Genomic DNA, 24,576 nt, shown 5'->3' on the forward strand with positions numbered 1-24,576 from the left:
TTATTCTAGAATGTGTTGGGTTACTTTTCTCAGGGAGAAATCAAAAGCTTTTGGGAGATTCAAGATATACAAGGCAATGGTAGAGAATGAAACTGGCAAGAAAATCAAATGTTTCAGATCTAATAAAGGAGGAGAATTTACATCTAGGGAATTCAATGCATACTATGAAGAGAATGGAATCAAAATACAACTATTACAACCTTGGACACCTCAGCAGAATGGTGTTGTGGAAAGAAAGATCAAAACTGTACTGGATGCAGCAAGAACCATGATGATAGAAACAAATCTACCTCATATGTACTAGAGAGAAGCAGTAAATACAATAATTTATACTTTCAACAAAGTTCACATCAATGGTGAAACCGATAAGACCACTTATGAACTATGGTTCGGTCATATTCCTACTCTTAAATATTTCAGAATATTTGGACGCAAATGCTATATTAGGAGAGATGAGTCTATTGGAAAATTTGATCCTAGAAGTGATGAAGGAATATTTCTTGGTTATTCACCTAAAAGCAATGCATATAAATGTTATAATAAAAGATTGTAGAAAATCATTGAGAGTACTAGTGTGAAGATAGATGAACATTTAGAGGAGAATCAAGATCTATAGGTTCTGATACTAAATGTTTAGTACAGATGCAAAGCTAATATGATGAGAGGGGGGGTGAATCATACAAACTTAACCTTCAATAAAAATAATAGATTCAACCTCGGTAACATATACTTCAGTAATATACCAAAATTGCTAAACATGCAAACTCATAAGCATATAAACATCATAACACTCATAACACTAGATTTAACGTGGAAACCCAAATAGGGAAAAACCACTGTGGGATTTTAGACCCACTAAGAAATATACTCTTCTAGAGTATGCTCTGTTAAAAGCAAATCCTGTTAAAGATTACAAACACATTGCTAGATGTGACCCGGTTAAGGGATTTCCCTCAGATCTGTTAGGATCTTCACCTTTTAGAAGTGACCTTGTTAAAGGATTTCAAACACTCAATTAGAATGTCACCTTGCTAGAGGGTTTTACAAATAAGACTGTTAAGTCCACTCGGTTAAGAGATTTTTTGTCACTTTACAAAATAACAATAATAAAAATCTATCTGCAACTTCACATCTAAAATGCTAAAGCAGATTCTTATTTTCTCAATACAATAGGACTTATCTTGTTCATCTGCTAGGCTCTATACTCTGTTATTCAAATAGGTCTTCAAACTTTTGTGCTCGGTAATCACTATGTAGCATCCCTGTGCATACACTTGCCTGCATACATTGTTTATCAACAGTTCCTTATTTATAAACAACTTGCCAACTACTTAATCTCCTTGATCACATTTCCCATGATCAATCATCGCCATCAAATCTTCAAACTTGACCAGGTTCAATGTATCCTTCGATCTAAAAATGTTTTACCCTGCCTTGGAACTTGCATACATTTCTTGGAACTTGTGCTGGGGTATTGCAGTTCAATCTGAGCTGTAGATCTTCCTGCCGATTTTCCTTTACCATAGATTCTTAACAAACTTCATGCACAACATACCCATCATTTAATCATAACCAGCTCATCAGCTTTCTTCATTAAATAATGCTTGTATCCATTCAATGCATCTTGTTACTACTCATTTGCAACTCAATAAATATTAAACTTCACTCGGTAGACATTCTGCCTTCATTAACCGATAGCGATAACCTTAGGGTTTACCGACTAGGGTTTACCGACTAGGTTCTTTGCTCAGTAACATAGTATAGTATTAACCTTACAATTAATAACATATGTAGGATATCAAAATAGTCTACACATCATGATCTCATCATTGTCTAACTCGGTAATAGTTACCCATTGAATAACTTATTCCTCCCCTTATTCATCACATTCTTTCTGTGTCTTTTACCAATATCTTTATACTCATCAAATCATACTTCTTAAGATATGGCAACATCATACTGAATTAGAAAATCAATTTCTTGACATCAATGACAAAATAATAATATTAAGATAGTAAACATCCTTAATCAGTTATATCCACAATCATCAATAACCTTCTCTATATCCTTATTGAAATGCCAACAATCTCTCCTTATTTGTTATAATGCCAACAATTTACCCCTTGGATAAAAGCTTTATCTAATGGATAGCTCTAACTCAACCATAACCTTAACTCCCAAGTTAACTCTCAGGTCAAGTCAAGCATTTAATGCTTCCTCCCTCTCCTCTCAACCCCTCTCATGTTGACACTTGTCATCCTAGGATTGGGTTGAAAGCCCTCACATGGATTGAATATAATTCAATCCTGACCCTTGTTGAGATTGCTCAATCTCAACCATCCATTGCTTCATATTTCCTATAAATAGAGCCCATTTCTTCATAATCCAAATCCTGAAAACTTGTATGCATTTACATTATAGTGAATTTTAGAGAAAGAGCATTTAGCGTAAATAACATATATTGTCATTTTGGACTAAAATAGATCTTAGTTCATTTCATAGCATGTCTAATTAGTTTATTTTACATTTGCATATCATAGCTAAAACATTTCAGTCTTGAATCTCCATAAGGCATCCATAGTGCAAAAAGCTGCTGAGAGCTACACTAATTTGGAACTTGGAGAGGAGAGGAACAAGGGAGAAGGAGCTACAAGCATGGTGGAAGGCATTTGAAGATGCCTTGGTGTGTTTCTTTTCATAGTTAAATGCTTCATTATGTTTTTAGTGTCTCTCTTCGTATGCCTGCTTAGACATATTTTTGGTTGATTAACACTAACATTCCTCTTTGTTTGTTGTGTTCTTATGTGTTATACGACCACAGGTTTTAGTCTAACATAACCCCTTTTGTAGAGAATCAATACATATTTTAAATACACCAACTATGAAATGATGCCATAAACTCAAATAAATAATCTAACCCACTAGGGCACACAAACCAAGAAAAACCATACGAAGACTGACAAAGTCAAACAAACAAAACTCGAAGGCCAAACAAACTAATGAAAATCACATGAGTGCAACTGAGGGTAAGAATTAGGGTCAACCACTATCTCCTCCACTCCCATCGGACAAATAAGACATGCTTAGACCTGTGAAGCTAGGTGGAGATGTTACCCCATACCTACCCAGTACTTGTACTTGCAATGCCCTACATCAATGAACCACACATGCATATATAGATACATAGAATACATGACACACACATTGATGGAGGAGAATCATGACATTCCCTATCTCACCAGAGTGAGTGAATGAAAATCATCCCCTCACATCCCATACACTTGCCAACATGCAACATATAAATAACACATCGCATATGTAAGGTAGAAGTGTCAGTCCATGACAATAATCCATAAAATAACATTAATCGCAAGTACTGGAATATTGTAATAAAGCATATATCACATATCTAGTTAAAGCATGAAATAAAATCAAATAAGTCTGAATAAAGTATAGTAGTAATGTATCAACTAAAAAGTAAACTACAGTAAAATATAAGTCTAACAAGTTCGATTGAGAAGGGGTACTACATTCTCCCCCCCAAAACTAGGCTTACTCCTGGAAGCCTAAAATAGATAAGAATAGAGCTCTCTCATCTTCGCTACATCCTCCTGAGTTGTCAAGTTCTCATCATTTGGGTCCCATAGGACCCTTACCTGGTCGATGGTATGACCACTGAGGGTCAAATCCCAATGTTGAAGAATGCGCACAGGCTCCATGGAAAGTTGCCCATCCTCGACTTGCAAAGCATTCCAAACAAGAACATGTTTCACATCATGATGATAAGATCAAAGAATTGAAACATGAAAGACATTGTGGATGCGGGATAGACTCAATGGCAAGGCAAGATGGTAGGCAACAAGTCCTATCCTCTCAAGGATCTCAAAAGGGCCAACAAAATGGGGTGCCAACTAAGAACCCTTTCCATAATAGATTAGACTCTTTTGCTGATGCACTCTTAAGAACACACGATCACCAATAGAAAACTGACAATCTACCCTATGAGCATCTACATACTTCTTCTGCCTATCTTGTGCTGCTACCAAAAGCTCATGAATCTGCTCAACCTATTGCTCCATCTCTCAAAGAATATCGAGTCCTATACGCACCCTATCCTCTAATCGATCCTAACTCAAAGGAGTATGACAAGGACAACCATACAATGCCTAGAAAGGAGACATACCTATGGATTTATGATATCCATTGTTATAAGAAAACTCCACTAGATAAATATAATCCTCCCAACGCGACTGCTAGTCCATAACATACATGTGAAGCATGTCCTCAAAAACCTGATTCACTCACTCGGTCTGGCCATCTGTCTCTAGATGTTAAGATGAACTAAAGTTCAACTAGGTCCCCAAAGCATGTTGAAGTGAGGTCCACATGGCTGAGGTAAAGAAAAGATCTCTATCAGAAATGATCTACCTTGGAATCCCATGCAACCTCACCACATCTTCCAAGAAAACTTTTGCCACCACTGCTATCATATAGGAAGCTCAAATAGGAACAAAATGAGAAACCTTGGTCCATCTGTCAAAAATGACCATGATGGCATCATGATGACGCAAAGAGACATGCAACCCAACAATAAAATCCATGAAAATGATGTCCCATTTCCAATCCAGTACCAAATTAGGCTATAAAAGCCCTACCGGGTGATGATGCTCTACCTTCACCTGCTGAAATTATAAACATTTTGACACAAAATCAGTAATGTCACATTTCATTCTAGCCCAATGCTAAATCTATCTAAGATTTGTGTGCATCTTCTTGACACCTGGATGTGCCAAATAAGGTGCACGATGGGCCTCAATCATGATTAAAACGTGAAGACCCTCCAAAGGAGGTACATAGATCTGTCCAAGATGATGAAGAAGACTATCTACCTCAAGGTTATATCTATAAAACCTACCCTCTAATGGCATTTTAGACTCCATCACGGCTCTAACATCCTGATACCAAGTATCCTGAGGAAGAACTCCAAGAATTCTCTCTCTCAAGTCCACTCCAAGGGACAATGTTGAAACTTCATGCTGCCTATGACTCAAAGCATCTGCCACTCCATTCTCTTTCCCCTAAATATATCAAACCTCAAAATCATACTCGCAGAGGAATTCCATCTATCTTCATTATCAAGCATTCAAGTTTGGCTGCGTGAAGATATATTGCAAACTATGATGATCACTATGCAGCTCAAAATGATGCCCCAACAGAAAGTATCACCATCTAACCAATGCATGCATTATAGCTGCTAACTCCAAATCATGAACTAGATAGTTCAACTCATGGTCCTTGAGTTTGCGAGACTCATAGGAAACCACACGTCCATCCTGCATCAACACTGCACCTATACCTTCTAAAGAGGCATCTGTGCATATCATAAAATCTCTAGATGGATTAGGGACTGCCAAAATCAGAGCACTGACAAGGAGTTCCTTCAAGGTATGAAAAGTTGACTCATACTACTCTGACCAAACAAACTTCTTCCCTTTCCTCTGAAGAGAAGTAATCAGGTGACCTATTTGGGAAAAACCCTGAACAAAGCGATGGTAATATCTGGCCAAACCCATAAAACTCTGAACTTCTAAAACATTGGTAAGTGTTGGCCAATCAACAGTGGCTTGGATCTTTGAAGGGTCCATGGATACACCTTCTCCCAAAACCACATGACCAAGATAGTTCACCTCAAACTGGAAGAAATCACACTTCATCAAATTGGCATAAAATTGATTCTCCCTCAAGCACTGCAATACCTATCACAAGTGACCCTCATGCTCTTCCATAGATCTAGAATAAATCAATATGTCATCCAAGAACACAAGGAAAAAATGATCAAGTTAGGTGCAAAAAACCCCATTCATGACGCTCATGAAAAATTCAAGCACATTCATCAACCCAAATGGCACCACTGTGAACTCATAGTGAACATAACGAGTATGAAACGTTATTCTATGAATGTCTACATCACGAATGTGCAACTGATGATACCCAGATTTCATATCAATCTTAGAGAACACCTTGGCTCCCTTAAACTGATCGAAAAGATCATCTATACGAGGTAATGGATGTTGATTCTAGATGGTTACCTTATTCAGTTGTCGGTAATCAATGCATAACTGAAGAGAACCATCCTTCTTCTTAACAAAGATAACAGGTGCACCCCAAGGGGAAACACTAGGATGAATGAACCCCTTGGCCAACAATTCCTCCATCTGCAACTTTAGCTCTCTCAATTCCTAAGTAATCATCCGATATGGAGCTCTCAAAACAGGTTCTGCACTAGGAACCAAGTCAATACAAAAGTCTATGTCTTGCTTCGGAGGCATACCAGGAATATCCAACAGAAACACACCAACATACTCTTGAAGAATAGGGTGACCATCAAGAGTAATTTCTTGACTCTCTTCCTCATCCACATCCTCAATAGCAACTAGAAAAATCTAATACCCTTAACGTTTACACTGCTTAAGTTTCATAGCGGAAATCATACGTAAGGATATTGATCTCTAAACTCCAATGATCCCCACTTTCATGCCATGGTCATCTAAACACTCTACTATCTTCTGATGACAATCTACACAAGCACTATGAGATGATAGCCAGTCCATCCCATACACTACTCCATAGGACCCCAAAGGAATGACTCAAAGGTCAACAGAAGTCACAAAGGGTCCTTGGTCCAACTCACAATAGGGAATAAAGCCATCTATAGGAATACGCACACCTATAGCCAACTCTACTTTCCACCTATCTACTTACTTAGTAGATGTGAGCCCACACCGCTCCACAATGGACAAAGAAATGAAACAATCTGAAGGATCGGAGTCAAAAATTATAGAGATAGGAATATCACACAACACACACCTGCTGTCTCAATAATTGTACCCTGATGTTCAACCTGGCGGTGATCCACTACTACAAAAACTCTATGGGATCTACCTGTATCCACCACTATTGACTCTAATGTTGCTGACCTCTGCCTACCCATATGATGAGAATTTCGAGGGCACTGAGCGGCTATGTGCCCAAACTATCCACAAGAGAAGCAAGCTCCCCTACCAAGTCCTCTACCTCCCATCAGCCCACTGGACTACTAGAAGCTTACCCTGCTAGGGGCCTGAGATGCACCCTGAGAGGACTGCCCTAGAGGACCCTATTTGTTCCTCTACTAGTTCATGTTCCTCCTATGCTGAGAGTTGCTACCTCGTTAGCCCTATAATTGTTTCGGTCTCAGCGGCTGTTGCTATTGCTATTGTCCACCCTTAGCGGGTGCCTGAGAACTCCTAAATGGTACAACTGATTGGGGCTAGTTCCCATGAACTCTAGGCCCACTAAAAGATACACTCCCTATCTACACTCCAAACTGACCACCATGCGCATGGCTAAGGTTCTTCTCTACCAGCCTAGCTTTCGCCATGACTAACCCAACTGAAGCTGGGTCAAACACTCTCACTCCTCCACTGATGTGGTCATTTAGACCCCCCAAGAAGTGCTAAACAAGCATCGCCTCATTGTTGCCAATTCTAACATACTGTTTAAGCTCATAGAACCAATTCTCAAACTGATCTATTGACAAACCATACTAGCGTAAAGCGTAGAACTCGTCTGCCCCAGTCTGCCTCCACTGGGGTGAGAGAAATCGTGCCCTGGATCTCTCTAGAAATATCTCCCATGATACGGTGTTAATGCTAATATTGATTCTCTACCTCTATTGTGACCACCAACATGGCCACCTCCCCTAGCTTTCCTAGACATGACCTAACACTACAAAAGAGAAAATGGTTCAAATCTACAACAAGGATAAAAACAAGGGAAACACAAACACTAAGACCTAAACAAAAGGTCAAGCTGAATGGGTTCACTACAATCCTAGAGTACCCAATGTTGAAACTTGGGCTCTAATACCAAATGTAATGCCTCGCCAAGAACCCTAAAGGATAAACAACACTACTAGGCAACTAAAGGGTGAAATAATTATTTTTTAAAAGATTTTGCATTAATTATTACATTACACATTTAATAACACAAGCAGAAGTCTAACACATGAATTCCTAAAGGGTTACCAACGAAGATTAATTTGTAACTAAAAAAACATAAAAAGGTTAATCCAATTATCCACCTAATTAGAGAGCTCAACTACATTTAATTAAATCATATTCATAAATTTAATTCCACATTAAAAGATTTAAAGTGTTACAATATATTTACCTGCAATGAAGCATTTACACATAAGAATAAAGATAAATGAAATAACATACATTCAACCGAATTAAGATTATAATATTCAATAATTACATGGCTTCCAATAGAACATATGAAATACATAAATTACAATGCCAAGGTTACATAGTTTACTGATACAATGACCACATGGGTCTCAAATGTACAATAATCACAAACATGAGCTGATACATGAATCATGAACCAAAGGTACACCAGTGAAGCCAATCCTCGCATGAAGGTATAAACAAGGATATCCGATGGGAAGTGGCACTACCACCCAACCATGTGATCCCAAAATGGAACCACCCCACCATGCTAGGAGATAGAAAAAGACCCTCAAGCAAGCAAAACAAGGAAAGTACGACAATACAACATGACTCTGCAATACTCATGTGACTTTACTCACAAAACACTAGTGACCCTAAAGAGAGAGTGTTATCGCATGGCTTAATATGGTTACCCTAGGTAGATCTCCATAGGTCCCTACCCCCATCCTAGGTTATCCTGGTAACCTTTCTCAAACCCCTGACTCCATCTAAGTATCATGCAGACCCTACCAACCCTTCGTGAAGACAAGGTGGTAGGTTTTCCATTCCAGGTCTTCCCACTAAATCTTGAGCCAATATGAGCACTCAACCATGTGCGAGGTACAATATCTTAATTAATATTACAACTACCCACCCCCTAATCAATTATTAGATTATCACTTATTAACTGACTTTGGAGGGGTTATCCTGCCAACCACTTTGGGTGTGGCCCCCGCTTGAAATCCACTCTCTCATAGAACACTAATAAGTACGATCTCTCTACGAGAACCCTATGGCGAAACTGATAGCCATATCTAATCTTGACAAATATAGGTGAAGGACACACAAATCAATAACCCAGGATTGACCTTTTGGAACTGCACACACAACGGTTCACATCAACAAGGTTACACAACAACACCTGAGCAATAGGGTATAACAACCATTACAACATGATGACAACTCAAAACCTGAATTGCAACGAAAATAAGCTTTCACCAAAAATACCATTTACACTAAAGATCGTAATATAGGCAATCTTTTAAAACAGTCAAAAGCATTAAATACTTGCAAATATTGATATTCAAGAAAGAAAGAAAATACAACTATATTGATCAAAGAAATTTAGAGTTGTCATTTGTCCAGTAAGGCTAAAATTAACCACATAAAATTAACCCCTAACACATATTCATAAATAATTAATAAAGAAACCCAAATATATGTTTTCATTAAATAAAAGCAATTCCAAATAAAAATATATATAATAATATAATATATGTATATGAATATATATTCATCAAATATATACCATATAAATATATTACATTCAAATATATATATTTAAAGGTAAAATCTAAATTCCACAAATATAATCTTATTCCCAATTATTCCAAAACAATAAAATATAATAATTCTCTTTTAAATATATATATATATATATTATTAAACATAAAAAACTCAAAATTCTGAATCTCATAACTTACTGTAGCCACAATGCTATAAGCATAGGGGAGGGCAATATAGAGTTTTTGGTAGCTTTGCTAGCATATGGTAGCATTGCTACCCATAAGGTAGCACTACTACCTTATGATAGCATTGCTACCATATGGTAGCAGTGCTACCTTAGGTAGCATTGCTACCTTACGGTAGCACTGCTACCATCCCCTCCCAACTCCCTTTTTTTTTTAATAATTTAAAAAAAAAAAAAAATCTTTTTAAATAAAATCAAAACTCCATGGCCTAGCACTCTCAGAAAACAAAGTATAATAAAATCTTAATATTTTTTTTTTAAAACTAATTTTTTTTTCAAATAAATTTTTTAGGCAAACAATTAATTGGAAGACTCCCTAAACAACAATTTTTTTAAGGAAAAATTATGAGGATAAACAAGCCATAGGGAAGAATTTTAAACCCAAATATTCTAATTTTCTCCTCACACAGAAAGAGGAAATTTCCAAAAATTTTACCAGCATGACTTTCCTTTCACCACAAATCTACAAATTCACACAATAGGGAAACAAAACCCTTTCAAGAAACAAAGAATTTAAAATTGAAATAAAAACACAGGAAGACGCAAAATTTCTAATTTAAAAATCAATTTTCTTTGAATTTTGACAAACTAATTTAGAAAGAGTTTAACCAACCAAAATTTATTCAATTTCTCAAATTTAAACAAATTTTGAAACTCACCAAACAAAGATTTTTCAAGAAATCAACACACACAGAGGTATTTCCAAAACTAAACTTCAAATTTTCAAAACCAAATAACCAGGGGAAAACACCCAACCTGTGATAGCAATCCTGGATGAATACTCTACAAACAATTTCAATCAAACCTCCAAGCTCCAGTTCTGGTTTCCAATCTGGCCTCCAAAAATTTCTCCTCCTCCCATTCCCATGAGCCCTCAAGCATATATGGAGAAAAATATTTCAACCTAAACTTTTAGGTTGAAAATGTTTTCCTCTCCAATCACAATTTTTCATAATAAATATTTACTTTTCTAATTTTCTCCAAAAAGTAAATGTAAAAGTTATTTTCTAAAATCATTTCTTTTATTTCTCTTTTCTCAATGGCATTTAATCAACTTTTTCTAAAAAGTTATAAAGGCAATAATTTAACTCTATTTTTTTTTTAAATTTAAAAACAATAGCATGCAATTAACTTTATTTATTTTTCTACTTGATTTAAATATGATCACTTTTCCAATATAATGCAATTATCAAACTAAATTTAATAACTTCATTCAATTAACTAAATCCATAACACAAAGGCATAATAATACATAGTTTAAATACACCAACTATGAAATGACACCATAAACTCAAATAAATAATCTAACCCACTAGGGCACGCAAATTGAGAAAAACCATATGAAGACTCTGAAAAAGTCAAACGAGCAAAACTCGAAGGCCGAACAAATGGAAAGGACGACCAACTGACAAAACTCACATGAGTGCAACTGAGGGTAAGAATTAGGGTCAACCACTATCTCCTCCACTCCCATCAGACAAATAAGGCACCCTTAGACCTGTGAAGTCAAGTGGAGACGATACCCCTTACCTACCCGATACTTGTACCTTCAATGCCCTGCATCAACGAACCACACTTGCATATAGAGATATATAGAATACATGACACACACATAGAGATGGAGGAGAATCGTGACGTACCCTGTCTCACCAGAGTGAGTGAAAGAAAATCATCCCCTCACATTCCATGCACTTGCAAACATGCAACATATAAATAACACATCACATATGTAAGGTAAAAGTGTCAGTCCATGACAATAATCCATAAAATAGCATTAATCACAAGTACTGAAATACTATAATAAAGCATACATCACATGTCCAGTTAAAGCATGAAATAACATCAAATAAGTCTAAATAAAGTATAGCAGTAATGTATCAACTGAAAAGTAAATTACAGTAAAATATAAGTCTAACAAGTTCGATCAAGAAGGGGTACTACATGACACATTGTAGTCTTGGTATGGATGTTGGTTTATACACAGTCACCGGTATATGTTTCATCAACAACTCAAGAAGTTGATGATGATTTGTTCTGGAGATCATTTGGCTATGTCGAAGACATGGATTGGATGTTTGCATTTGGTGTTTTGCATATTGGATTGATCAAGTTCACATATTTGCCTTAACTGATAGATAGGTCCAGGTTATGAATCGACATATGATGTCATGTTCCAGATCAGCATGACACGATTTGGAAATGATTTATTTGTAATGAGGCCAACATATTGTATTTCCCCAAGGCTTATTTTATATGTAATATCTTTTAGGAGCCCACCTAATGATGAGGTCTTAGGTTTTGTATAAATAATTGTAAGATCTTATTTGCAAATAATATGCATACATGTTGAGATCATTGTGAAGAGCGAATATAAGCAGATCCTTGTGCAAATCATGTAGATATCATCTAAAGGTTGAAGGAAAGTTGTTAAGGTTATGAAGAGCTTAAACCACTACTGAATCCAACATTGAAGATGCTCAATTGAAGGAGTACATTGTTATTGGATTTAACCATCCAATTGTGTAGTCTGTGTGACTCTTATTTTGTGATTGAGCAGTGAGCTCTAGGTGGTTGTCCTTTCTACATGTGCAAACCCCTTATTGTATTCACCTACTATCTGCAATAGTATCATCTAATTGTGGGTAAGGTTTCCCACCGTGGTTTTTCCCCTTATAGTGTTTCCACATCAAAATCTTTGTGTCATGTGTTGTAGATGTTGTTTTCCTTTCCATTTCATGCATTAAGTTGTACCGACATTAATGTAACTGTTAATCTATTTTACCGACACTGAGTTTTAAGTTGGAATAATTTATTTTGGATTACAATTTATTGGCAACTGATTCAGCCCCCCCCTCTCAGTTGTCCTTCCCAGTTCCTAACAATCACTAGCTGCATAGCCTCATCAGATAACTGCTTGTTCACATTTCCATGCAATTATAAATCAATCTCCCTACAAACACATCATGAACTCTTCTAAAATCCTCATCACATTTCTGTAGCTAAAGGTGTGTGTGGTAATCATAAATTTTCATACCATCAACCCATTCTGCATGATGTAAATCTAGCCAAGGTCCAACACACACCAAGCAATAAAACAAGTATGGGGACATATAGAAATTCTTTTTTCTAAGGCAATTGCTTAGCCCTTCATGCAATCTCTCAACAATTAGTTATACCTAATCTATATATCTCTTCTCATCTAATATGACCTAGATGTAAAAGTACATCTAGTCTTCCCACTAAAATGTATGTTGGCTTCCTTTTACTTTATGCAAAAAAATGACAATTTCCCTTACTTCTTTAATCAAATTCTCTCTAGTTAAAGGCTTGGGCAATCTAAAACCACCCTTCTAAAATTTCAGGAGCCAATTTTTGGCTATAACACTTATGTACTAGGTTTTCTTTTATGAGAAAAACCCATATGAGATGGTTATTGTCCAATCTTCATATGGCTCTTTAGTGGGAATTTTAAAGACAACCATAATGGTTTCCCTATTCACATTCAACAAGACACCCCCATTTGCATTTCTGATACATCTATGTTCGGGGTCATACTTGTTCATGCACTCAATTACTAACTTAGGGCACTATATAATAGAAGGGAAAATTGAAGCTTCTATTAACCCATTGTCTAATATTCTTCCCATCATGGGTGAACTAGAGGGATTTCTAGCTCTTTCTAAAAATTCATCTGAATTTGCATGAGCTAGAGACGTGTCCCCAAATTCTGGAAGAGAACAAACTTAGATCATATTCAGACCCTAGTTTTGGTGCGATGGGTCTCATTTTCAAAACAAAACAGGTAACAATAATATCCACTATGACTACTACAACAAAAAATAATAGTTTCTTCCATGAAGCACAAAAATGATATAGATGGAAAAGATTTTCAACTCACCTTTCATGCAATTGTGTCTACTAATTCTGAGAAAATTACCTCCAGTGCCAAACCTCTGCCTTTCTTAATTTATCTTTTTCATGATGATACAAATTTTTTTGTATAAAAATGATATAAATGGACAAAAATATGGTTTCATGATGTTGGAAATATTGCATTATAACAGACAATGAAAGATTGTTGGCATTTCTTAAGGATATTGAGAAGGTTGTTGATGATTATGGATATAACTGATTAAAGATGTTTTACTGTCATGATATTATTATTTTGTCATTGATGTCAAGAAATTGATTTTCTAATTCAATATGATGATGCCATATCTTGAGAAGTATGATATGAAGATTATAAAGATGTCAGTAAAAGACACAGGAAAGAATATGATGAATAAGGGGATGAATAAGGTATTCAATGGGCAACTACTACCGAGTCAGACAATGATGAGATCATGATGTTTTAGACTGTTTTAACATCATACATATGTTGTAAATTGTAAAGGTTAATACTATACTATGTTATCAAGCAAAGAACCTAGTCGGTAAACCCAAAGGAACCTAGTTGGTAAACCCTAAGGTTATTGCTATCGGTTAATGAAGGCAAAATGTCTACTAAGTGGAGTTTAGTATTCATCGAGTTGTTACCAAGTTATAACCGAGCTATAATGAAATGCATTAAATGTTTACATGCGGTATTTAATGAAGGAAGATGATGGGCTGGAGCGAATTAAATGATTGGTAAGCTGTGGAAGAAGTTTGTTAATGAATCTAAGGCAATGGAAAGTTGGCATGAAGATCTACAACTCAGATTGAACCGCAATACCCAGGCACAAGTTCCAAGACTATTATGTAAGTTCCAAGGTGGGGTAAAACATTTTCAGATTGAAAGATGCATTGAACTTGGACAAGATTGAAGATCTGATGGCTATGATTGATCATGGGAAATGTGATCAAGGAGATTAAGCGGTTACCTAATTGTTTCTAAATAGGAAACTCTTGATAAACAATGTATGCAAGCAAGTGTATGCACAGGGATGCTACATAGTGATTCCCAAGCACAAAAGCTTGAAGACCTGTTAGAATAATAGAGTATAGAAGCCCAACAGATAGACAAGATTATTTGTATATCTAGATTGTATTGAACAAATAGGAATTTGCTTTAGCATTTTAGATGTGAACTTGCAGATAGATTTTTATTACTGTTATTTTGTGAAAGTGACAGAAAATCTCTTAACCGAGTGGACTTAACAGTCTTATATGTAAAACCTCTAGCAAGGTAACATTCTAATTGAGTGTTTGAAATTCTTTAACAAGGTCACTTCTAAAAAAGTGAAGATCTTAACAGATTTGAGGGAAATCCCTTAACCGGGTCACATCTAGCAATGTGTTTGTAATCTTTAACAGGATTTTCTTTTAACCGAGCATACTATAGAAGAGTATATTTCTTAGTGGGTCCGAAATCCCACAATGATTTTTCCTTATTTGGCTTTCCATGTTAAATTTGGTGTTATGAGGTTTATATTGTTCATATGCTTTTGAGTTTGCATGTTTAACAGTTTTGGTTATATTACTCATACATATGTTACTGAGGTTGAATCTGATGTCTTTATGGATGATTAAGTTTGTATGATTCACCCCCCCCCTCTCATCTTGTTGGCTATTGGATCTGTACTTATATTAAGTATCAAAACTATCAATTGGTATCAAATCTTTGGACTCCGGAAGGAAAGTTTAAGGCACTTGAGTTAAAGATCCAAAGATGTATAAGAGGGATGCACCAAAGCTGAACAAGCCAAGTTTCTCTACATGGCAGAAAAGGATGAAGCTACATCTATCAGGAATTGGAGAATATGATGTATACTATCTGAAGAATGATTTTCTTACATCGAGCACCTATCCATTGACTATGGAAGAGATAAAGGACGAACCAAGAACATATTCAAGCAATGATTGAAATAACATCTGCATTGACCGATTCAGAGTTTAATGATCTAGAAGGCTGCAATGATGCAAAGGCAATGTGGGATAAGCTCATATCTGTATATGGAGGAGATGAACATGTTCAAATAGAAAAAGTAGACAGTCTGAGAGGACAACTAGAATCTATGAGGATGAATGAAGGTGAGAACATAACTTAGTATAGTACAAGACTAAAGGAGATTGTCAATCAAATCAAAGGAGTAGGTGGAACTATTGAAGAAAAGGATATAACAAGTAAGTTGTTGAGAACCCTTCTACAAGCTTATGCAATCTGAGTCTCTACAATCAATGAATTGAGTTCTGTACCTAATATGCCAGTTTCTTTGGATGCTACTATTGGTAAGTTACATGCATTTGAGTTAAGTAATTTTGATAACAGTGGATCTTCGGTAAATAAAGTTGAATCTGCATTTAGTTCTTTTCATCTTGATGAATCTAATGATTACAATGAAAGAAAGTATAAGTACTCTGAAGGAGATCATAGTAGAGCAAGTGAAAGATTTCAGAAGAACATGGAAGAAGTACACAAACTGTATGAAGAAATTAGAAAGAACGAAGAGTTTGAAGCACTATTAGCCAAAAGGTTACCGAGAGGCAAAGGTAAGTATAAAGGAAAACTACCTTTGAAATGTTTCAATTGTGATAAGATAGGACATATGGCTTGTAACTATCCTAACAAAGATTTTACTGAAAAGAGAGATTATTGAGATAATAGATAGAAAGATAATCATTACACAGGACACTAAGACTCAAAAGAAGAGATAGAAAGACATGCTTAATAGCCGATGAGGAATCTAACAATGATAAATCAAATGATACTGATACAGAGGAAGTAGTTTATGTGGCTATCAAGGATGGCTCAAATGAAGAAAGGTATGAAGAAAAAGCCCTAATATCTCACATAAACACTAATGATTCTTGGATTATAGATAGTGGATGCTCACATCATATGACAGGAGATAAACAGAAGTTTGTTATGTTAGAAGATTATGATGGAGGCTATGTTAGATTTGGTAATGATGCACCATGTCCGGTAAGAGGTAAAGGATCTATAACACTTCTTGATAATGCAAGATATGATGTTTATTGGGTTGAAGGTTTGAAATACAATTTGTTGAGTGTAGCATAGCTAAACAACACAGGTTACCAAATAGAAATTCAGAAAGGAATTATCAAAGTTCATGACAAGAATGGAAAGTTAGCTACTACTGAGATAGAAACAAAAGGTTACATTTCACCTTGACTCAACTCAGAATAAGTGTTTGCATGCAAAGATTGATGATACTTGGTTATGGCATAAAAGGTTTTATCATGTAAATTTTGATAATCTGATCAAAATAAGTAAGAAGCACAGAATAAGAGGTCTACTGAGTCTTGAAAAACCTGAGAATGCTATGTGCTGAGGATGCCAGATGGGTAAGATGATAAGATCAAACTTTACAAGTAAGTCTTACACTTCTAAGGGAATTTTAGATCTAGTGTACACTAATCTTTGTGGTCCTATGAAAGTTCAAAGTTATTATGGTGATAAGTATTTCATATTATTTATGGATGACTATTCAAGGATGATGTCAGTAATGTTTTTATTGGAAAAATCAGAAGCTTTTCAAATGTTTAAATGGTACAAGGCAAGATTTGAAAATGAAATAGGAAGATAACTGAAATGTCTTAGATTAGATAGAGGAGGAGAGTTCACATTTGTTGAATTCAACTTATCCTGCAATGATCATGGTATTAAAAGACAAGTCTTTGCACCGAGAACTCCACAACAGAATGGAATAGCTGAGAGAAGAAATAGATCTATTATGGATTGTGCTAGAACACTGATGATTGAAAAGAAGGTGCCACAAACATTTTGGAGAGAAGCAATAAGCACAGCTGTTTACACCTTGAACCGAGTTCAATTGAAGAAATGTACTTTGAAGACACCATATGGAATCTGGTATAATAAGAAACCTAATGTTAGTTATTTTAAAATCTTTGGAAGTAGATGCTATGTTCATAAAGATAATAGAAATGACAAGTTTGATCAGAAAAGTGAAGAAGGAACATTTCTAGGTTATTCTTCCAGAAGCAAAGCATTTAAATGTTTGATCAAATCATCTATCAAAATAGTAGAAACTAAAAATGTGAAAATTGATAAATTTGCAAAAAAAAATGATGAAGAAAATTCCAAGAAACCAGAAGACTATGATGAATTTGTCTATGTTCAATCGAGAAGTCCTACCGAGAAGACTGTTGAAGAAAATGAAGAGAATATCCAGTTACCGAGTGATGAAGAAGATCATACAGAGCCTACTGAGCCTATATTAGCCAAGTATGTTAGAAGACATCATGCACCAAGTCAGATTATAGGAGATAAGGATGATCTAGTGATGACAAGGAACAAACTAAGACAAAACATATGTTTGATATCTGAATTTGAACCGAGAATAGTGAAAGAGGCATTTAACAGTGAAGATTGGGTAAATGCTATGATAGAAGAGATTGATCAAATAAGGAAGAATGACACATGGACACTAATCCCAAGACTGAAGGACAAAAATGTAATTGGTACAAAGTGGATTTTCAGATACAAGCTAAATGAAAAAGGTGAAGTCATTCGAAACAAAGCAAGACTAGTTTGCAAAGGTTATGCTCAAGAACAAAGAATTGATTATGGTGAAACTTTTGCAACTGTTGCTAGACTTGAAGGAGTAAGAACAGTGTTGGCCTATGCTGCTTTCAAGAACTTCAATATATATATCAAATGGATGTCAATTCTGCATTTCTGAATGGAATATTAGAAGAAGAAGTTTTCATTGAACAACCTGAAGGATTTGTTGAAGACAATAATAAAGATCAAGTATGTAAATTGAACAAAGCTTTATATGGTTTGAAACAAGCACCAAGAGCATGGTATGAAAGATTGCACTCTTATTTGATTAAGATTGGTTTTATAAGGACAAGTGAGAACAACAACATGTACATGAAGAATGATGAAAATGGAATACTGATCTCAGCCATATTTGTTGATGATATTATATTTTGTGGAAATGACTCTTTATGCAAGAACTTTGGAAATGAAAGGAGAAAAGAATTTGAGATGTCATTAATCAGTGAGATAAAGTATTTTATAGGTTTATAGATAATGCAAATGAAAAATGAGATTTTCATTACTCAATCCAAGTACATAAAGGAAATCTTAAAGAAATTTGGAATGGATGATTCAAAACTAGTAAGTACTCCTATGACTACCAACTATAAATTATCTAAGAATGATGAATCTGTATTTGTTGATGAGACACTCTACCGATCCATGATTGGAAAACTAAAATATGTTGTTCTCAGCAGACCATACATAGCACATGTAGTAGGTATAGTTGCAAGATTCTCTGCAGATCCTAAGGAAACACACATGACATCAATCAAAAGAATTTTTAGATACTTGAAAGGCACAAAGGATTATTTCTTAGTATATCAGAAAGGAAATGATTTTGATTTAAAAGTTTATACTGATGCTGATTGGGTAGGCAACATTGATGACAAAAAAAGCACAAGTGGAGGAGCTTTCTTTTTAGGAGAAAGACTAGTGAGTTGGCTTAGCAAGAAACAAGGATGTGTTTCACAGTCAACAGTAGAAGCTGAATACATTGCTGCAGCATTGAATTGTACCAACATTGCATGGATCAAACAGCTATTGGAAGGTATAAATGAGAAAGTTAGTGAGCTAGTAACTATATTCTATGACAATACTGGTGCCATTAATATTTCAAAGAATCCTATTATGCACTCTAAGACAAAGCACATATCTATCAAATATCATTATCTTAGAGAAGAAGCTCAAGTGAAGAAAGTGGTGCTGGAATATGTTAGCACAAAGGAGAAAATAGCAGATATCTTCACCAAGCCACTACCAAAGCACACTTTTGAATATCTCAGAAGTAAGTTAGGTGTCCTACCCCTATCTTCTACTCACTGACTGAGTTCGGTGAAAGCATCAATCCGATGACTCTAATGAATATCTTTTGGGAGTTGATGTTGAGTTATACACTTTAGGATGTTTTCTAAAAGTGTACTGGAATTAATATAGGAAATTATATAGGGAACAGGAATTGAAGACAAATGCTCTGACCGAGACTCAGTTGATACACAACTGCAGGAAATCACTTCTTACACAAAGAAATTATGTTTTAGTTCTTTAGTTTTTTTGGTTTTTTTTTGGCATTGTTGTCAAAGGGGGAGGAGACTACTATAAAGGAGAGAAAACTAAGAGAAGACCTATCAGGGGAGAAGATGAAGAGAAAACTGAGCAGACTACAGATTGGGAAGAAGGTTGAAGAAATGAGGAGAAGTCTAATGTATGGGGGAGAGCATTTCAGCATTTTAGAATCACAACAATCCGAATCTATTAAGGTCAAATCAATTGGTTTTGCCATCAATGCCAAAGGGGGAGATTGTTGGCAATATTGCATTATAACAGACAATGAAAGATTGTTGGCATTTCTTAAGGATATTGAGAAGGTTGTTGATGATTATGGATATAACTGATTAAAAATGTTTTACTGTCTTGATATTATTATTTTGTCATTGATGTCAAGAAATTAATTTTCTAATTCAGTATGATGTTGCCATATCTTGAGAAGTATGATATGAAGATTATAAAGATGTCGGTAAAAAATGTAGGAAAGAATATGATGAATAAGGGGATGAATAAGGTATTTAATGGGCAACTACTACCGAGTCAGACAATGATGAGATCATGATGTTTTAGATTGTTTTAACATCATACATATGTTGTAAATTGTAAAGGCTAATACTATACTATGTTATCAAGCAAAGAACCTAGTCAGTAAACCCTAAGGTTATCGCTATTGGTTAATAAAGGTGGAATGTCTACCGAGTGGAGTTTAGTATTCACCAAGTTGTTACCGAGTTATAACCGAGCTATAATAGAATGCATTAAATGTTTACATGTGGTATTTAATGAAGGAAGCTGATGAGCTAGAGCAGATTAAATGTTTGGGAAGTCGTGGAAGAAGTCTGTTAACAAATCTAAGGCAATGGAAAGTCAGCATGAAGATCTATAGCTCAGATTGAACCGTAATACCCTGGCACAAGTTCCAAGTCTATTATGCAAGATCCAAGGTGGGGTAAAATGTTTTCAAATCACAACATGCATTGAACCTAGACAAGATTGAAGATTTGATGGCTATTATTGATCATGGGAAATGTGATCAAGGAGATTAAGCAGTTACCTAATTGTTTATAAATAGGAAACTATTGATAAAAAATGTATGCGGGCAAGTGTATGCATAGGGATGCTACATAGTGATTACTGAGCACAGAAGCTTGAAGACCTATTAGAATAACATAGTATAGAAGCCCAACAGATAGACAAGATTAGTTCTATGTCTAGATTATATTGAACAAATAGGAATCTACTTTAGCATTTTAGATGTGAACTTGTAGATAGATTTTTATTACTATTATTTTGTGAAAGTGACAGAAAATCTCTTAACCAAGTGGACTTAACAGTCTTATATGTAAACCCTCTAGTAAGGTGGCATTCTGATTGAGTGTTTGAAATCCTTTAACAAGGTCACTTCTAACAAAGTGAAGATCCTAACAAATATGAGGGAAATCCCTTAACTGGATCACATCTAGCAATGTGTTTGTAATGTTTAACAGGATTTTCTTTTAACCGAGCATACTCTAGAAGAGTATATTTCTTAGTGGGTCTGAAATCCCACAATGGTTTTTCCCTATTTGGGTTTCCACGTTAAATCTAGTGTTATGAGGTATATATTGTTCATATGCTTTTGAGTTTGCATGTTTAACAGTTTTGGTTATATTACTGATACATATGTTACTGAGGTTGAATCTGATGTCTTTATGGATGATTAATTTTGTATGCTTCACTAGCCCCCCCCCCTCTCATCTTGTTGGCTATTGGATCTGTACTTGTATTAAGTATCAGAACTATCACATGATTCCCACAACTCATTCACTCATTTTGATTGATGATGAAGATGACACTTTTGACACTTGCTTTTATTACATAACACTTCACACAATCTCTTATCAGAAAAAATGATTACCACCTTGTGAAAAATAATTTCAAATAAATCACCAAGATTCTCAAAATATTCCCTGAATGCTTGTTATTTCCCTTTCTCGGTCTCCACTTTCACAAAGCTCCCATTTTAAATGTAGAATTACTAGACCATTGAACCAATGAACTCTCAAACCAAGGAAGGTTTAGCAATTAAAGTCATTCTCCACCTGATCTTTTCTACACAAGTTAGTCTTGGCACAACCAAGACATAATATAAAGACTCAATGAACCAATGAATTGATGAACTATTGAACTAGACCTCGAGTTCAAATAAAAGGTTCAAAGACACAAACATTTTAGACATAGAGACACATCAGCTGAGGCAAACTAATTATGCTAAAATTAATACGCACATTATCTTGACATGAATATTCCAATACAATGTAAAACAATGAATGCTAAAATAGGGGGTAACAATATGTATATGTATATAAATATATATACACACATATACTTACATGGATATATATTCTTATATATATTTGTAGATTTTCTTATTTATTTATATTTTTTTAGTTGTTGAGTTGTGCTTAATTTTGTAGGTTTTTTTAATTATTTTTCTCTCTTGATCCTTGTGCCCTCCCCTACCCTACATCTCTTTTTACTCTATCTCAGATTTGCAACTCGCTATTTTTCATCTCCTTCAAATTCTTCATCATCTTGATGATGAATCATGGAGTGTGATTCAAAACATTGATGAAAAAAACACACACAATCAAATCCAGAAAAATTCAAAAGGATAAAGAACCTAATCAACATTCATTGCACATAAACATAAAGCATTTCATACACATATCAAATCAAAACATCATAACATAAAGTATCATCAAAATCATATGAGGATCAGAAGGAGTCAACATAAGTCCAACTAGGTAAACACAATGTCTGAACAAGGGAGGGGTATCACAAAAACCAAAAAGGCAAACCCTTTTTGAAAATGATACTTTTGATTGGAGCATCAACTAGGGGGAATAAGTTCTTGAACAAGAAAAATTACGTAATCAAAACAACGGGATTTAGGAGGACCTTGAACCATCTACCAATGGAAACCCCTTACACTAGAACAAAGTAGTCAAGGGAGGGAACAACAAACATCAGATTTTGAAAGGCATCTCAAAACCTTTATCTTAAATAACCACTACAAAAAAAATTGTTCGTAGATAAGAATATCATAGGGTTTTAGTACCAAGCATCCCTAAACCTTTGATTGATAGAAAAAATTGCAAACAACCCTTCAAAGACCACCACAATAGGTTAGTTGTCAGCATAGACAATAGGGAACAAAATCCCAACATAAAAAGAAACAGAGAAAAACAATTAATGACTTACTATGACAATGCACCATGCAAGAATAAGGATAAAATACTTAACCAAAGATCCTAGTGTTGCAAATTGTCCTCTAATACCAAATGTAATGCCCACTTTTACATAAGCAAGCATCACTAAAAAGTAGTGACATTTTTTTTTAAAACATTAACACATTGAAAATTACTAAAATATTATGACCATACACACTGTAAGATGATGAGTTTTGAATTAAGCAACACTCAACAAACAAAATTGTCACCTCATACCCAAGATTCCTCTTCCCAGTACAACACATGTATCGACCTATTGTATGTTCATGCACACAAGCCTACACTACTAGATGCACACATTAGATCTATAAAAAACTAGATATATGTTCAACATGTTTAACCATACAATAACATTAACCAGATCAAACATCTACCATTGAAATCACAAGGGTAAACATAAAACATAGGAAGAGTAACAAGATCAGACAACTTAGAAGAGCCAAACCTATAGACTCGGGGGCTCATCACAAATGGCCTTGCCTATGTGAATGTGCAGTGAATTTGTAGTTCAACTTACAAATTATAACAAAAGTGGGTATGCAACCCTTTCTAGGGCCTCCTACCCTAGACATTTCTCTCATCGGCTACCACCCAATTAGGTGAAATAGAGACAAAATTATAGATAAATTGATATAAATATTATTTGAACAAAAGTCCCCCTACTGAACTATACCAAGGATCCTAAAACACTGACTCCAACACTAATATAAGCTAATATGATATCTTGGATCATTAAGAATGTTTAAGGTGTTAGTTATAATTTACATCTTACATTTGAACTAGATTAAAAAAAAGAAAAATGCATCACTAAAACTCTCATACCTAATTCGACATAAAGGAAGCTTAATTTCAATATGACATATTTATACAAGAGCATAATTGAGTTAGCTATTGCTTTAAAAGGATAACCTCTAACATATAGAATTAGGAATCTTCCTCTTCGTTCCTATCAACTTCTTTCCTCTTAAGAATAAGCATTTACTTAATGCTAGACTAATGGTAACATAGCTACATTTTAAAGGTTTACATACCCCACTAACTACCTCTAACCAAATGGAACTGAAATACAAGATTCACCTAATTACAAAACACCTGATGTTAAAGAACCATAAATCATAAGGATTGTTCTAGATCACTTTCTAAATTTAATATCAACCTATTTATTAAGATCAAATTGATATACACATTATCCTTAACATTGAAAGTCTTTACTACAATTTTACTCTTCTTCCAAACAAGAGAACCTTATCAAGTATAAAAGAACTAATAAAGACTCCTCTATTAACACAAGATTTTGATTGTCTAAAAGTATTATTTGTTTAGTAATTAACCAAATCAATTTAATGAACAAGGATAAAAAAATATTCCCTTCCGAGTAAATACATACTATTGGAATCTAAGAACATTGAGAGGGATGGGTGAATCAGTGTTTTACCGATAATTGAATTTCTTAACTTATTGTTGATT

At 35.0% G+C, this 24,576-nt stretch overlaps 1 pseudogene; it reads left to right on the top strand.

The window, feature by feature from the left end:
• The window catches only part of LOC131874989 (ATP synthase subunit beta, chloroplastic-like), a 143,334-nt pseudogene that overhangs the window by 99,018 nt on the left and 19,740 nt on the right, over window positions 1–24,576 (top strand).

The sequence above is a fragment of the Cryptomeria japonica genome, chromosome 4 (genome assembly GCF_030272615.1).
Source record: "Cryptomeria japonica chromosome 4, Sugi_1.0, whole genome shotgun sequence".
Taxonomy (NCBI): Eukaryota; Viridiplantae; Streptophyta; class Pinopsida; order Cupressales; family Cupressaceae; genus Cryptomeria; species Cryptomeria japonica.